The sequence below is a fragment of the Periplaneta americana genome, chromosome 1 (assembly GCF_040183065.1).
Source record: "Periplaneta americana isolate PAMFEO1 chromosome 1, P.americana_PAMFEO1_priV1, whole genome shotgun sequence".
Lineage (NCBI taxonomy): Eukaryota > Metazoa > Arthropoda > Insecta > Blattodea > Blattidae > Periplaneta > Periplaneta americana.
The window spans coordinates 149,977,719-149,995,595 of NC_091117.1; the positions used below are offsets into that span (position 1 = coordinate 149,977,719).

Below are 17,877 nucleotides of genomic sequence, written 5' to 3' on the forward strand. Positions count from 1 at the left end.
TTATTCTTATACTGTAGATAAAACAGTCTTCCTTTTCAAGACACACATGTCACACGAAGTTTTTCTTTTAACTCCACCTAACATTTGCACAAGTTTCATGTACCCATTTCTTGCAAAACATACACTGAATCATATTTTCCTCGATGGTTTTTTCATACACGAAACAAAACCAGAAGTCTTGATTTTGGTCGATTCCTGAAGGGAATTGGTTTCCATGAATGATCCATTTTAAAATGCAGTCCATTCATGGGAACTCCAACTGGTCCATCCATAGCGACTTCGCAATTTTCTAATTACACTTCAAGAGCGCTGAAGAGGTTACACAAAATTTATGAATATAAAACTAAAAAGGAAGCAGACAGAACACTGCTTCCAGCTATATATGTCATTTCATAACTTACTGTCATTAAACCGATCTGTTCTGTACTTAAAGTTACTTTAAAATTCTAGTAAAAATAACAAAAACGTATCTGGGCTTCTTGTTCAGCCCACGTGTTTGCTGCCGCCACCTAAGACAACTCAGGAGTGACATACACGAGGGGGAACCTTGAGGTGACGTTTCACGCATACGCAGTCAATATGACCAAGAATATGGCAACGGTCCATTGAAAGCAACGGTTCATCGAAGACTACTTTCCCCTATCTATTAGATTTTTTTTAATAAATTAATCAACATGGTTTATAAGTTAATAAATACACTTACAAGTGTTCCAGTGGCAATTGATCATGGACTTCGATAACATTCTTTACTGATGGACTAACCAGAAGTTCCTTCAATAATTTTTCATGACAATGTCGATGGATGTCACCATTGCATACATGATAATTTGTACACAACACAAAACGTAACTTAACGCTATGACGTGCTTTGTCACTTTTTGGTGTCTGTCTTAAACGTAGAGGGTTACGTTACCTTTACAAAATAAATTAAGTCCTCAAAGTTGTTATTGGAGATATAATTAATTTCCCTAAACCATAATTTATGGAGATATGCTGACTACACGGTTTTTATTGGCAGTTTTTTTCCTTTTTTCTGTTAGAAAAAGAAAATCGCCAAGATAATATTGAGTAAATAAACATTACGATCTCTTTAATTAAAGCTCATTTTTAAAATGATTTGATATGTATCATGCTTAAGAGAATAATCAATTTCTGTGTAACGAAAATAAACAAAATTTGCCTATTACGAGCAGCGTATGAAAAACAGTTTTAAACAGATTGATGGAAGACAGACAGCTGGATAGACAGATGTTATGTCAAAAACATCTTTTCTTGGCATCAGGGGTACTACTGTACAGTAAGTATTCACAAGTAGAGGAACTTCTTACGTGGTCACCAAGGCGCATGGTCACTACTTAACACAACTCAGAGCAACACAAGACAAGAGACGGCCATTCAGACATTATTCCTTCCTGAGAATCAAATTGGTTCCACTTGATTTGTAGTCGGAAATATTACAGATTGAACTAAACTAACGGATGAATGAAATACATGATTTAGAAAACCTCATACAACTAGTTATTTAATGGAGTAATTTTCTACAACAAAATATTCAGTTAAATATACCTATATATCATATCCCTCCGCACAGCCCCACGAGATCTGCACAGACTGTGTGCACGAGTTGTAGGACTTCAGTAAACATATTCACGCTTCAACTGTCTTCCTCGCCCATGGCCTTAAACTATTGGCCAAGGATTACGTACTCAGTTGTTTTCAACTTTGGAGTATGGACAGAAATCCGCAAAACCACGCAGACAGATGACTTCAGTAGGCCGATCCTTAGTTCGGTCACAGAGGGAATTACTTGCGGGAATATAATTTTAAAGCCATTTGCATTTAAACCTACTTCCTGGTGGTGTACTGTAGGTCTTTTATTTCTTTGTACTTATCCTAATATTTTCACATATCATAATAACTGAAAATCACTAAACGCAAATTTACATTTCTTTAACTTTAACCCTTAATTGACAAAACTTCATTTCTCACACTAGTTTATTAAACCGTGTCGGACTGTAAAGAAAACAACTATCGCAATGTCCTTATTTTATATGTTGTACAATATTCCCTTTTATGAGGTTCAGAAGATCGTAATGGAAATTCTGAAGGCCTCTCTTCAAATTCTACACTATCATCTATATGTTAACACGTAAATCTTTGTTTTAATGTACAAATCGAATCATTATTTTGCTTGTTTCATTTCCCTTTATATTTTATTTATGTTTGTTAATTCCGGATCCCAGTGGTCAACCTCACTTGAGGACGGATGATTTGAAATAAATCTTAGTAGTACTGTGAAATTTTAATTTTCCTACAATTTTTTTTCTATTGTTCTATTAAAATTACAGCATATAGCCTATTAACCTGTTGTTTCCTATAAGATACTTTGTCAATTTAAGGGTTAACTGTTATATAAAGTACGGTAGAAATAACTAGTCAATTTGAAACGCGAGGCATCTATAACCTATTCAAACTTTTATTATAGGGCCTAGAATAAGATAGAACAATATCTGCCATTTTCAAAATATTACTTGACAACCTTCTTATAACCTGAGGAAAAAGAAATCTTTGAGAAGGCCGAGACGTAGATGGGAGGATATTATTCAAATGGATTTGAGGGAGTTGGGCTATGATGATAGGGACTGGATTAAGCTTGCTCAGGTTAGGGACAGATGGCGGGCTTATGTGAGAGCGGCAATGAACCTTCGGAGCCATTTGAAGAGTCCACTGCAAGAATGATGGATGTCATTTGGAATACATTTTTCAGGAGAAGCAATTGAAAGTTTGAAATGCTTAGCGCTCAAAGCTTAACTGTGATTTTCCGATCATTACTGCCATATAACTCTCTATGTACATTCTGTATGTCTTAAGCTATGCATTGACAGTCTTGGTTCATTTTCGACAAGAAAGTGACATCCATCATTCTTGCAGTGGACTCTTCATGTGTAAGTAACCTTCTTATAACTTGTTAAAAAAATTATATCGGCAAAATGTCAACCTTCCTTTCTCATATACATCTAAAATCTCACCGAAAGTTCCGCACTACTCTTCTGGTCATTTCCGACGGTACTGCAGCGATTTTAAGCCGGTAACACTCCCAGTTCGTCGAACGCCCTTGGGTTACGTTTGAAGATTAATTTATAAATACTGATTTTACTCCCCGATTCATTTGTGTACTCCTAGATCATATATGTAACAGATAGCTCATCCCTATGTTAAAATCGGCAGCACTTTGAAGAGAACAACCGCCAGGATCACCACCCGTCCGCCGTAAACGAACACGAGATGGCAGTACAGTCGCTAATGAAATTCAAATGAGAATTATGACGTGACTCTTTATGTAACAACTAGATGGCAGCATAGTAAACCTGACAAATATCGTCAAAGCCTGTAACGCCGAGCTATCTGGGTATATATGATTTAGAGCAGGCCTCTCCGAGCCGGCTCACAGCTCATGAGCGGAATGCAGGTATTAGCTGCGCTCTGTATAAGGGTGGACTGGAAGAAGGGGTGATCTCGTACAAAATGTACACAAGGTGTTCATGAAATGAATTCCCGTTCAGTGTTTACAAAACTATCTTGGACTATTATTAATAAATAAATAAATATTTATTTTACAGAAATAATAGAAATTCTATAGCTACTTAAATGTACAACATCATTTTTTTTTTATATTTTTATTTATCAGTACATGAAAATGAGGTTTTATGCTGTTGGCAGCTGAAAGGAACAGTAGCCTACTGATCGTAATGAAACATCAGTTACAGATGTTCGATGTCTGCCTTTATTAAAGTTGATTATAGGAAACAATTGCTCACAAATATAAATGTTGAGCCAAACATAGCAATCATTTTCACAGCCAGCCTGTGTAGTCGTGGATATTATTGCTAATGTTTAGTCTTGTAAAACTCAACCAGGCTAGTAGTATAATTCAAACGATCTTTAGCCCTTAGGTCACACTGAAAATCAACAAGTTCGAGCTGTAAATCGTTAAATGTTAAATGTTATGTTCCGTCTTTTAGATTCCTCCATACTGTACTGTAGCAGTAGATAAGCAACGTGAAACAGTTACTGAGAATAGGCCTATACACTGCACTCCGCTAGATAAATGAGTCATCGTTTCCCTCTCCTCTACCTATATCATGTCTATGTCATTCTGACGTATCTTCCTCTCCGTTTCGGCGAGCGGTAGACACCGCTCTTCCGCTCCAAAGGAGCGCTGTTTGTGCAGGCCTGATCTAGAGTGTACTGGCGTTCAAAGATACCTGGGCTATAATTTTCTGATCGTGCAAACTATTTTATTTTTTTTTAAGTTTATAAAACCGGTTATTCTGTGTGGCTGTGAGACATGGACTCTCACTTCGAGAGAGGAACAGAGGTTAAGAATGTTCGAGAATAAGGTGCTTAGGAAAATATTTGGGGCTAAGATGGAGTTACAGGGGAATGGAGAAAGTTGCACAAAGCAGAAATGCATGCATTATACAGCTTATGCATTTTGTCAAGACACTCGTAATGTGCAGTACGGGAACAACGTTTCCGTGGAGGAGGTAGGAGTAGAAGGGAAGGTCGGCGGTGTGTCTACCGAGTTCAAGGCAAAGAGTAATCCATTCCCCTATAATTCGTAAGTAGATTTATCCCATCTCGTGCGCAGCTCTGTAGGACGAGTGGTAGGAGTGTCTTGACAAAATGCATGAGCTGTATTCTTCACTTAACATAATTTAGAACACTGGATCCAGATGTTTGAGATGGGCAGAGCATGTAGCACATATGAGTGAATCCAGAAATGCATATAGTGTGTTAGTTGGAAGACCTTTGGAGATGCCGAGAGGATAATATTAAAACAGATTTGAGTGGGATGGGATACGATGGTGGGACTGGATTGATCTTGCTCAAGGTAGGGACCGATGGCAAGCTTATGTGAGGGCAACAATGAAGCTCCGGGTTCTCTAAAAGCCAAAAGTAAGTAAACGAATTTTCTAAGCCTGACATGTTAAAACCATGGATTACGAAAGGACAAACTTTAAAATAGTTCCACTAGTTCTCAATATCCACTCATATATCATAACTTTATATCAAAGGAAACAAAGCACTGATATCGATCTCCAACGAAAATTAAAGGTACAGAACACATCCTTAATATATTTCTGCATCTGTAAAATATTATATACGTAAAAAATAACGTAAAACAGTGACATAAATTGCGTTTATTTATTTATATATTTATTCATTTATTTATTTATACATTTATTCATTCCTTTATTTATTCATTCCTTTATTTATTCATTCCTTTATTTATTTATTTATTTATTTATTTATTTATTTATTTATTTCATCAAAGGAAACAAAGCACTGATATCGATCTCCAACGAAAATTAAAGGTACAGAACACATCCTTAATATGAGCCGTTCAGAGCAAGAGTGGTGTAAGTAAAAAATGAGTAATGAGGGTTAAAGTAAACATTCTGTAAAATACAGCGTAAAGTAGCAATTAATATTCATTTTATTTAAACTATTAGTAGACAGAGAATAGCAAGAAGACCATATTAATTGCTACTTTGCACTGTATTTTACAGAATTTTTAATTTAAACCTCATTACTCAATTTTGACTTACACCACTTTTGCTCTGAACGGCTCATATATTTCTGCATCTGTAAAATATTATATACGTAAAAAATAACGCAAAACAATAACACAAATTGCGTTTATTTATTTATTTATTTATTTATTTATTTATTTATTTATTTATCTACTTAGTTACCTATTTGGCTATCTTTTTATTTATTTATCTATCTATTTATTATTTATTTGTTGGTCTATTTATTTATTCATTTACCATTTATTTACTTATTTTCTATTTGTTCAAATTTATTCATCTCTCTCTCTACATTTAAATATTCATTCCTTCATTTTCATTTATGATATTATTTGTGTTTAGATTTTTAATTTGTGTATTTATCTTTCGAGGATATTCATTATTGTAAAAGAAATGTTTTGGTTAAATTACCAAATCTAGTACGACTTTTGTACGCATTAAAATATTTTGCATTTCAATCGAAAGTTTATCTATGTTTTTCAAGGGACATTGCTTAACTGGGATACGACTGGGTCAAAATCAAAACATAAATATTGTAAGTTTCTAATGTTTATTAACTAATAATTCGTTAAATGCACGTACTCCTTTATGATGGGTCGACATTGGTACATTAATTTTTTTTTTGTAAAAAAAGGAATAAAGTATAAGTTTGCAGAGCCATTTAGTTAATTGGAAATACTTGTCTGGCACTCGCATTAGCAGGGGAGGCTGTAATAACAATTAAGATGGCTGTAGTTATGATAGAAAACGAAGTCGAACGCCATCGCAGGAGCAGGTGGGCTAACCTGTGTTATCCAATTATCCATACAGATTGCAAACTTCGCATTCAATCCCATTTTGCTCACCTGGTTTATAGTAAAACTGAAGCATAGGATTTGCGATAGGGGATATTTTACCAATACTGGAATTGTATATCCATTTGCATACCTGATCAGAGAGGAGGGGGCATTGTTTGCTTCTATCCCCATTACATTGGACCTGCCCACAAGTGTCAATATAGAACCAGGCGACGTTCAAGTGAATTAAAGATTGGATTAAATAACACAGTGCAGAAAGGTAATTACATTCCTTTGGTTTCAAATAAAGTAAAAACTGCACCGCTGCGCTGTCTGTTCCTATAGCCGATCAAAACGAGGTATCTAATAAATTTATAAAAAATGAATCAATATGCCTCTCTTCTGTGGTTTAAGCGGTAGCATTCCTAGCTATAAATCCAGAGATCCTGAGATCGATTACCGATAGCAAATCATAGGTGCTGAGACTGGATATGACCTCTCTTATGTTTATCCTAAGTTGTTTTAAAAATTTCTCACCACATGGTAAGTCATCGCAATTGTATTGGTTAAAATTAAGGGAAAATATAAGCCAAAATATTATTGGTTAATTAATATATATGCATATACCGTGTCCATAAATTATCTTTACAACTTCAAATGTAAATAACTAAATAATGAAATGAGGTATCTCAGTTGTTTTTTTTTTTCATGTGAAAGAGAATCTCTCAAAGTTTTGTTTTTACCACCTCAATGCACTTCTACGTGTGCCCCCCTTGTCGCCCTTAATATATCAAGGCGATAATCGATTTCCTGCCATGTCAGCTGTAGTACCTCCACAGTAACTGATGCGATGGCGTCTTGAATTCTTTGTCGTAGGACTTGAATATTGGGAACTGGCGTCTGGTACACAATATCCTTTGTATAACCCCACAAAAATAAATCCAAGGGGGTTATGTCGGATGATCGTGGTGGCCAAGGGAGTGGGCCATCCCTTCCAATCCATCTCCTAGGAAAATGGTTAACTAAGGATATGCATACCTCCAGAGCCCAGTGCGGTGGTGCACCATCCTGTTGGAAAAAGACACCTGGTTGGAGATGCTCTAGTTGCGGGAAAACAAATTTCTCTAGCATATCCAGATAAATATTGGTGTTAACAGTCTCTTCTGCGAAGAAAAAAGGGGCCAATGATTTTATTGTGCATAAGACAGCACCACACATTAACCTTTGAACTATGACGATTGATTTCTCGAATCTCGCGAGGCTTTGCACACCCCAAATCCGACAGGTTTGGATTGGGAGGGATGATCCACTCCCTTGGCCACCACGATCACCCGAAATAACCCCCTTGGATTTCTTTTTATTGGATTATTTTACGACGCTGTATCAACATCTAGGTTATTTAGCGTCTGAATGATATGAAGGTGATAATGCCGGTGAAATGAGTCCGGGGTCCAACACCGAAAGTTACCCAGCATTTGCTCGTATTGGGTTGAAGGAAAACCAGATAACTTGCTCCGACCGGGGGGGGATTTCTTTTTGTGGAGTTATTCAAAGGATATTGTGTACCAGACGCCAGTTCCCAATATTCAAGTCCTACGACAAAGAATTCCAGACGCCATCACATCAGTTACTGTGGAGGTACTACAGCGGACATGGCAGGAAATCGATTATCGCCTTGATATCCCAAGGGCGACAAGGGGGGCACACATAGAAGTGCATTGAGGTGGTAAAAACAAAACTTTGAGAGATTCTCTTTCGCATGATGAAAGTAGAACTGAGATACCTCGTTTCGTTATTTAGTTATTTACATCTGAAGTTGTAAAGATTATTCATGGACACGGATATATATCATAATTACCAGTGACGCGACAATCCATGGATGACTCAGGCCGACTAACAGACTGCTGATCTCACGTTTACATGACTCAGCAGAGACGAACGATCAACTAACCAGTATGGAGGCAACGAGTGGTAAGCAGATGATCTCTCTCTCCCAGCCCTTATGACTGGTTTAACCAACCCCAGGCCATAAGCTTGAAACGGTGGAACCAAAAAGATGTACTAGTATGGCCGTCAAATTACCCACAGTTCATCTCTTTTTCCGGTGTGTTTATCAGCTGTTTTGTTCATATTATTACGATTACAAATTGTGTTATTGTGAATATTTCAAAAGTGTAGTCAAGTCAGCAGGTGTTATTTTTTTTAATAAGTAAGCTAATGTTCTGTTCGGCTCAACTGTAGAATATATCCGTTGATGTGTCCCCTATGTTTTAACATATGAAGTAATGCCAACATCCTTCTTGATAAGAGAAAGAATGTGGAAATGAAGTGTTCAGTCTATGTCACAACCATAACGCTTTTAATAAATATACAGTGAAATGTACTTTGATATAATAATCTGCTAAAATACTCCTGTTACCTCCACATCCATTTTAAACAGTCTACGTATGACTGAAACCGATAGTAGCAATTTAATATTTGACAATTGGCGGTATTTTGCGGTGGATTATGGGATGTAAAAGGTGTAGTTTGACGTCATATCCGTCACACCGATTTGAAGCATATTTGCCTGGATTACTCGCTCCTTTCTTTTTATCCTCTCAGGGTTTAACTCTCCAAATTTCGATGGTGAGTGGTCGGAACTCAAGAAAATGTCTTCTATCGTGAGGACTCGAACTCGTTAGTCCAGTGCATGATACCATCAATCACACAGCTATGGTGTCGGACAGTAAAATATAAATAAATAAATAAATAAATAAATAAATAAAACAAAAAAGAACAAATAGATGATGAAAAATAACAGAATGAGAAAAATGACAAACAAGTAAACAATAGCAGTTAACAGAATAAGCTAACAAGAAGAAAAATGATAATGGCGCATCAGTTTTTTCAGTATACTGAATTAGAGTCCATATAGGTGTTTCCGTAAGAGTTTGGCTGACACTCTAATTATGAGGAGGGCCAGTTCATTTAGAAAACATTTGTGCAGTCCTAGGGTCTTACAGAATTGAGAAGAGAAGTTAGGTATCCTTCCTCTTGCTCCAAACATCAATCCTGTGACGCTGATATGGTGAAGTTGGTATCTATCTTTATAATACGGGGTGGTTGGAACGTAGATTGCTCGTTTCTCCTCGTGTGTACGTCTTCAGGCTGTCCTTTATATGTTTCAAACCTGACGGTGGGTTCAATGATCATACTCTGAGACAGGGTTTCGCTAATGGCGATTATGTCAATGCGTCTGTTACTGCCATTGTCGGAAGTTCCGTGGACTTCTTCATAGACGGTGTATTTTAGTTTTCTAAGGGCATCGGCCAATTTAGTTCTAATTGCATAATGCCTATGTATATGCAATGTTTCACCATAAGGGCAGGCTCCCAGGACATGTCCAAGGGTTTCTATCTCACTGAAGTATCGCCTGCAGTGATTGTCCTGAGACCTACCGGTATGGCTCTTACAGCACTTACGTTGGCAGTCATTTTTATAGCCTCCTTCCATTCACCGCTAGTCATTCCATCGGGCTTAGTTATCCATTTGTTAGAGGGAGTGAATTCACTGTACAGAATAATGCCCTTTCCCTTTTGAGGTAAGTTGCACCATGCGTTATATTCTCGTTCGCGTAATACTGTCCTAATTTTTCTGGTGTTTATTACTCTTCTTGTAGAAGTTAGGGGTCCAGTTCCATCGATTATTATTATTATTATTATTATTATTATTATTATTATTATTATTATTATATTTAAATTTATTACAATACACATTTTTATAAAAATGTAACATATATAATACATGCAATCACTTGCTTATACAAATTAATTGTTGTTTAATTGCAGCCTAAATGGATCTCGGACAGCATCCAGATTGCAATGTATAAAACTTGCGTTATTTTCCTAAACTTGATTGGTGTTCATATCCGAAGTGACATGTTTCATTGATATTATTTACTATAGCTTAGGAAGTATATCAAGCTAGTTAATTACACGAGATTACTATAAAGCATTGAATTACCGATCTAATGAGACTAATTACAGTATGATTAATTTCGTCATATTACTCACCAAGACTAGCGCTGAAAATTTCACTTCAGAATACTGAGATTGTCGCTGACGGCCAGTGTTGCCAACCATACGATCTGGATCGTACAAATGCGATAATTTGATATGATGTACGATCCAACCCGCGGATAGTACGCAAAATGTGTGATCTACGATCCTGTCGACAAAGAGAGTAAAACATTAAAAAAGAGAAGGTTTTAAACATTTATTGCAATCAACGACATTTGAAATTGTATATATACTGTACATTTCTGCAGTATTATGGGTATATTTCACTTATACACTTAAAGTAGTTATACAGCACGGCACTTAAGCTGTTATGTTGCCTGAACCTGGAGACATAGGCGAGCAATGTTATAAAAATATGTTTTGCGATAGTTGACTGTACAATAGTTGTAGCGCTCGATTTTGGTAAACATTATTATAGCGACAAGAAATCACGTAATGTCCATTACTTGTGGCTATTAAAAAACGATACTGACAACTATTCCTTTGTTTATTTCCAAATATCTCAAAGAAATGATCTCTCCAATCCTCACAATAGTCTAAATATAATTACTGTTTCCACAATGTTGGGTTCACAACCAAATTGCACCAAGTCCACCAGTGATCAGTTTGTGGATTAATACAATCTCGGATGAAGAAATCTTAGATTTATTCATTTCCGTAAGAAACCAAGTCCATAACTCATTTGTTACTCCACAGAGGGCAGAATTTCCTATGGAAGGTGAAGGTTGCTAAGCATGAGCCAGGAACTTTAAGACTTAATTTCTCAAAATTATTCCAGAATGACTTGGTCCACTCCGGTTGTGAGCCCCTCACATAAGCATGTAATAACTAATAAGTTGATTATAATGTTTTAAGAATCCCATAACAGAAAAAGGAAAAAAAAAAAAAACATACTCAAAATATGGGCCCATTTTGTGCATACTGTTACAGTACTTGCTTGTTTCAGTCGTGTTTCGTGGTAGTGCACGAGCAGTAAGAAATCAGGTGTCATTGTGATAGTTTCTGACGTGAAATAGTCGCAATGGAATCAGAAGATAGTGACAGTGGTCCTAGTAGGTCCTACTCCCAAAAATCTACATCCAGTGTACTTAAATATACAGGACGGAAGAAAAATTGTAGAAAATTATGGTAAACAATTCCTAAATAAAGCTTGGTTCTGCTTTGATTAAAGAAACTGTAAAAGGGCTAGATGTAGGTTCCGGCTCTTCTGTTCCTGCTGTTGTTGATCCCTCTGAGGATACTCCCAAGGTAAGGAGAAAACAAAGTGTTTAAAAATCATTTTGTACCCTGATATTTAATTTTTAACAATTATTTCCTTGCAAGAATAAAAATGTCGCTAGATAAAAAACTGTAAAATAATCAAAATTGGCATATTTTCCATGATGTGTACGATCCTCTAATCAAAAGTACGATAATTTGGAACTAATTTTGCGATGCAATCAAGCCTCAGAGTTGGCAACGCTGCTGACAGCGCACTGTGGAATTTGTATGGCTGGGAACGTACAATACAAGCCGTTTCCTCCAAAGGCATGTTTTTCACTGTGGAAGGTCTGGGATACAATATATTCAAGTGGTATTGTAACAACTTATGATGTTTCAAAAATTTGGCTTAAAGAAATGAAATGGCGTTATTAGCCACCTGGCGTTAACTGCCCAAGTTAGCCCTAAAATATCACCAGGGAAAGAATGTACTCACAAGGTAAGATCAGTATTTTTTAATATTATATAAATGTTATACCAAATTCGTGAGATAATAAAAGAGGTAAGAACAAGTAATTTTGAAACACGTAAGAGTTATCACTAGACAGCGGAAAAAAAGTTAAATAAAAGTCATGTTTACGGTTTACAAGTATTGTACGCATAGACTATGGCATGAGATGTGCACGCTTCTCAAGTAGGAGCTACAACACGGTACCGTCCGCAGAGAGCACCACGCGAACACCGAAACAACTGCCGCTCTGCGTTCTCAGTCAGTCCTCGTCCGTACGTGAACAGAGAACATTGAGATACGTAAACATATTCTTCACTTGTGTTCAGTGAAGTGATCATAATGCCGAAGACATATGTTAAAAAACATAGGGTGTATTCTTTAGTACAAGAATATGGTGTCCACATTTTTAGTAGTGATACTGGTGAAACAATTGAGTGTCTGTTATGTATGTGTGCATTAAAAAAGATAACAAAACAATCGATAGAACATCACTGTAAACACAGAAATACTTGAAAAATGTTGCTCGTATGTCAGAAGAAAATAAGGGTTAATAATTTAATATTAATCCAGCAATCTAAACATCGGCTCTTTTTTCACTCAGTTATTACTAGTATTATTATTACTAACTTTATTATCATATTTATGTGACCTTTGTTTCTTAAGTCTACAAAGTATGTATATTTATGTAACGGAACTGTCCCCGAACACGAGCTTTGCTCTTTCGGGGTACTTTAATGTAAAGTTTTTATGTATATGTTATTATTAAATAAATATAAAAAAAAGTTCAAATTCCGCCTCAAATATGAAATGTGACTTGCCAGGATATGTGTCGAATGATAAGTTCCAATATTCTATTCAAAACGTTGAACAATCCTCACTTTAAAGGGTTTATAGAAAAGTACACAAAATATGCCATTACAATAGTTATATCAACGTACAACCAATATTCAATGATTATTCCGTGTGTCAATTTACATTTCCCCCGGACTATACCTGCACGCGACTCTAGTGTACCTACTGTGCTTACGTAAACAACCCTCTGACGAGACAAACTACTCGCGTTGTAGTTACCTTCACGTCCGAATGACTTTTTTTCCGCTGTCTGGTTATCACGTTATCAGTTATGCACAAGCCATAGAGTCAATGACAAGCGAGAAGGGGAAGCCTTTAATTCTGATCGATGGGTTCAAATTTAGACATCACAAGGATCTACAGAACAATATTTCGCGTTGGGCATGCTGCATGAAATTTTGTAAATGTTTCATAAAGTTAAATGTTAAAAATGAAACACAACAACACAACCACAACAAACCAGGCCAAGTGTTAATCAGCAGTATGGGAAGAATTTGCAGCAACAATGAGAATGACTAATGGCTGTGAGTCATTTCATTCAGAACTTAATAGTCTATTTTATACTGCTCACCCAAACATTTACCATTATATAGAAGTTTTGAAAGAAATACAAAGCGGAACAAACTTAAAACTACGTACTGATAAAGCTCTGCCATTTAAACAGGCAAGGAGGGAGAAAGAAGTTTTTATTCGTAAAAACATGGCTGATTTGCACCAAGGTCATATAACAAGATTGGATTTCATCCGGAATCTGTCATTTAGGTTGCAACCAATAAGGTACGTTTGTAATTTTATGGTGAAAATGCAATTTATGAACTTTAATACATTTATGATGAAAAATGACACTACCAACATTGTATGGTGAGGTTAAATCCCAAATCTCTCCCCAGTGCATATGAAGGGAAGGCATATGTCATTGCTGATACTGATTCGTTCGTCGGATGGGAACGTTAAGCCTGACGGCCCCCTTGGTGCTATTCGACAAAAGTAGGCTACGTGCCGGCACCGGGTTTCCCCTTCTCCCTTCCTCACCATCATTATCCTCACCCATTCCCTACACTACACTTAACACGAACACTTAGCATATACTCATCCTAGTACACAGCATAACTCTTCACATCATGCATAACGTAGCCCGCCGAAGTGGTGTGCAATTTGAAAATGGGTCACAGTCCTGCCATCTATCCGCAGTATGCGGAACCTGAATCACGCAAAGTGAAGTGGGTAGGCATTAGACACTACCAACATTGTATGAAGATGCCACAAACAACATTTTTAACCTACCTCCAACGTTTAAATTGGTGATGTTACAGCCAGTACCAGCTAAGTTTATAAAATGGGAATGGATGCAACTGACTTATGACCAAAAAATATAGGGATGTAACTGACGTACGAAACTGATCGCGGGCCGCAATCGCCTGTCCCCAAAAGCATCAAAGGCAGATCTTATTTGTGACGATCAAGTGTGGAAGGTGGTGGTGGCGGTGGTGGTGGCGGTGGCGGTGGGGGTGGCGTAGTATTTCATTTAATGATACTTTATTGAGGGGGAAGGCGGATATGACTAATTTTGCCCTGAGTCTTTTATCAGTCCTTTTTTCAATCTATGCGTTCATCCTTACATCAATGCCAAGATTTTTATCGCCCTTTAAAATCCATCATCGTCAAGATTTGAACTCTTGAATCTCGGATCAAGCGGCTATACTTCACGTCAATAAAATTGTTAGTCAAGGAAGTAATAACCAAATCTTTATTATTTATTGGTGGAAATCCTATATCAGGAGCTGCTGTATTAATGAGACTAATCAATTATCGAAACATCAATTAAAATTGGTATTACTGTAAGGAACGTGTGAAGAAGATTGTTGCATGGTAGTAGAAAGAAGGAAACAGGCAAAGGATGACATGAATATGTTAGAAGAAAATCCACAAATGATTACGAAAAACACGGAAATTTTTCTTGAAGCAAGTAAAGCGATAGGTTCAAAAGTAAATCCCGAAAAGATCAAGTATATGATTATGTCTCGTGATCAGAATATGTTATGAAATGGAAACATAAAAATTGGACATTTATCCTTCGAAGAGGTGGAACAATTCAAATATCTTAGAGCAACAGTAACAAATATAAATAACACTCGGGAGGAAATTAAACGCAGAATAAATATGGGAAATGCGTGTTATTATTCGGTTGAGAAGCTTTTGTAATCTAGTCTGCTGTCAAAAAATCTGAAGGTTAGAATTTATAAAAAGTTATATTACCGGTTACTCTGTATGGTTGTGAAACTTGGACTCTAACTTTGAGAGAGGAACAGAGATTAAGGGTATTTGAGAATAGTGTTCTTAGGAAAATATTTGGAGCTAAGAGGGATGAAGTTATAGGAGAATGGATGAAGTTACACAACGCGGAATTGCACACATTGTATTCTTCACCTGGCATAATTAGGAACATTAAATCGATACTTTTGAGATGAGCAGGGCATGTAGCACGTATGGATGAATCCAGAAATGCATATAGAGTGTTAGTTGGGAGACCGGAGAGAAAAAGACCTTTGGGATGGCCGAGACGTAGATGGGAGGATAATATTAAAATGGATTTGATGAAGGTGGGATATGATGACAGAGACTGGATTAATCTTGCAAAGGATAGGGACCGATGGCGGGCTTATGTGAAGGCGGCAATGAACCTGCGGGTTCCTTAAAAGCTATTTGTAAGTAAGTAAGTATTATTGTAAGAAAAATTATAATAAAGATATGTGCAGTAACTACAAGACCACCGATAATGAAAAAAAAAAAATAAGAAAATAACATGTCACGTGTAGCACATTATTTTTTTTTAATTTACAAGAAACTTAAATGGCTTCCCAAGCATGAGAGTAAGTGCAATGCACAGAGAGTTATTTTCCTGTACTCTATATACGAAGTAAGAAGTCAGTAATAAAGCTTAACGACCTATACTTTTCTACTAAATACGTAAAGAGGTCTAAGATGGCTTAGAAAAGGATGGAACGAGACGTTAATATCACAAGACCAGGTCGGAAGAACCTCTCAATTCATGAATTTGTGACAATATTGTTATGGCTATCAGAGAGGTCTGTGGTCGTTGAAAAGTAGGCTCTCTCACATAAGTGAGGGCAAAATTCACCAGAAGTTTCTCGTCCCCGTCAAAACTGAACTTTCATAATTATCGTCCACATATATCATCCTATCATAGGATAATAAATTTCATCTGACAGATGCGACATGACCATAAATTGAACTCGACAATGCCAAACTAGCAGAGCAGATCTCGGCTTCCATATTATAAGTAGACTGTGGAAGTTATGCAAATGCGTATTTTTGAGTGCGCATATGTAGGCAATATCTAAAAACTTTGTATATACTTGTTCATCATGTCCTACAGGTTCAAATAAAATTACGTTTATATTGCTTATTTTGAGGTTCTCGTCATAAATGCATATTTTTATTATATTTATTTATTTAATGCAGGGCTGTAGAATTTATCTTTAGCCGTGATAATGGCAACATGCAATAGCGTGAGATAAGTAAACAAATAAACAGTGAGAAGAGTACAAAAAATAGTTCATCTCAGCAAGAATGATGGAATTTGGATGGCCATCATCTTCTCTCTTGCTTCCCAATACTTCTCTATCAGTGTTGTGGAGGACAGACTGGGACAATCCATTAAATGGTCGGAGTCCATGACGATGTTCTGGTTGCAGAGTGGGCAGTTAGGATTCTGGATTAAACCAATGCGGCATAGATGTTTACCCAAGCAATCATGTCCAGTTGCTAATTTTTATTACATAATGCATCTTTAACCCTAGTTTATTAAACGGTGTCGGACTGTAAAGAAAACAACTAGGCCTATCGCAATGTCCATATTTTATACAGGGACATCATTTTATTTTTACTAACATTTTTAATATTAACCTGTCTATACCTTTAGAGAACCGGAAACACCGCTTGCTCTCCCCTCTCCAAGACTGGAGTTCGATGATACTGGCGTAAAACACAAATCACTCTACTAGGTATAGGATGGAAGAAAAGTAGTTCATCCATTTACGTAAACTAGGAAATATCGCGATTTTGAGTTTGATAATTTTCATTAGGTTTTTCTTTAATCAAAGTACAGTACTGTATTAAGAATAAGTGTTTTTACTCACGAAGTGAGTTATCCATGCGAACGTATTCATTATGCAGTGTATATTATACTGTCTACAGCACATTAGCGTACAATATAGAGAAAGAAGTTAAATTGAAAAATAATCATAATATGAATATTTAAACACAATTTTGAAAATGGTGGCCGTTCATTTCGATACAGGCTTCAGTTCTTTTGTGCATATTATCGCACTATAGACTATTGTATCTAATTCCAATTGCCAGTTTCGTCCTTCGTACTAGTAACTCATGTTGATATAATTCTGTACCTACTCTACGTACTGTAAATTCAATCTTCACTTCTGCCCGACCCGAAAATATAAAATTACTCAAACATGCCATCTACTGTCCGTCCAAGTGGTTATGCCGCAGGATTGTAGAAAGGGAGGAAATCACGTTAATTACTTAACGAGGCCCTTTTATTTAAGTTAAATTAAACAGCTGTATAATATTACGTAAACTTCCAATTCCTAAGAGAAATTAATGTTTTCAGAAAAGAGCTAAGACAGCCCAGCTATTACAGAGGGGCGAGCAGAAGCAGGTGGGGGAAATCAGGATGCGACGTAGGCAAACGGACAGTACCTGTGCGAAAATATGATTCAATATTGAAAGCTCTTTCGTCACTGGAAAACGCGAACATATTTCTGGAACGTACTATACTCAGTAACTCAGTACTGCTTACTATCTGCGGTCTTGGTTCTGTGTGGAGTTGGAACTTCCTTAGT

At 36.6% G+C, this 17,877-nt stretch overlaps 1 protein-coding gene across 11 annotated transcripts in view; it reads right to left on the bottom strand.

The window, feature by feature from the left end:
- The window catches only part of LOC138701991 (nose resistant to fluoxetine protein 6-like), a 1,327,025-nt gene that overhangs the window by 508,150 nt on the left and 800,998 nt on the right, over positions 1-17,877 (bottom strand). For 6 of the 11 annotated variants that reach the window (XM_069829501.1, XM_069829457.1, XM_069829474.1 and 3 more), the window contains one exon: positions 10,426-10,579. The exons of the other annotated variants lie outside the window; for them this stretch is intronic. The gene's annotated coding sequence lies outside the window, so the exon portion shown is untranslated. The remainder of the gene's footprint in view (positions 1-10,425; positions 10,580-17,877) is intronic. 11 annotated transcript variants of the gene reach the window in all.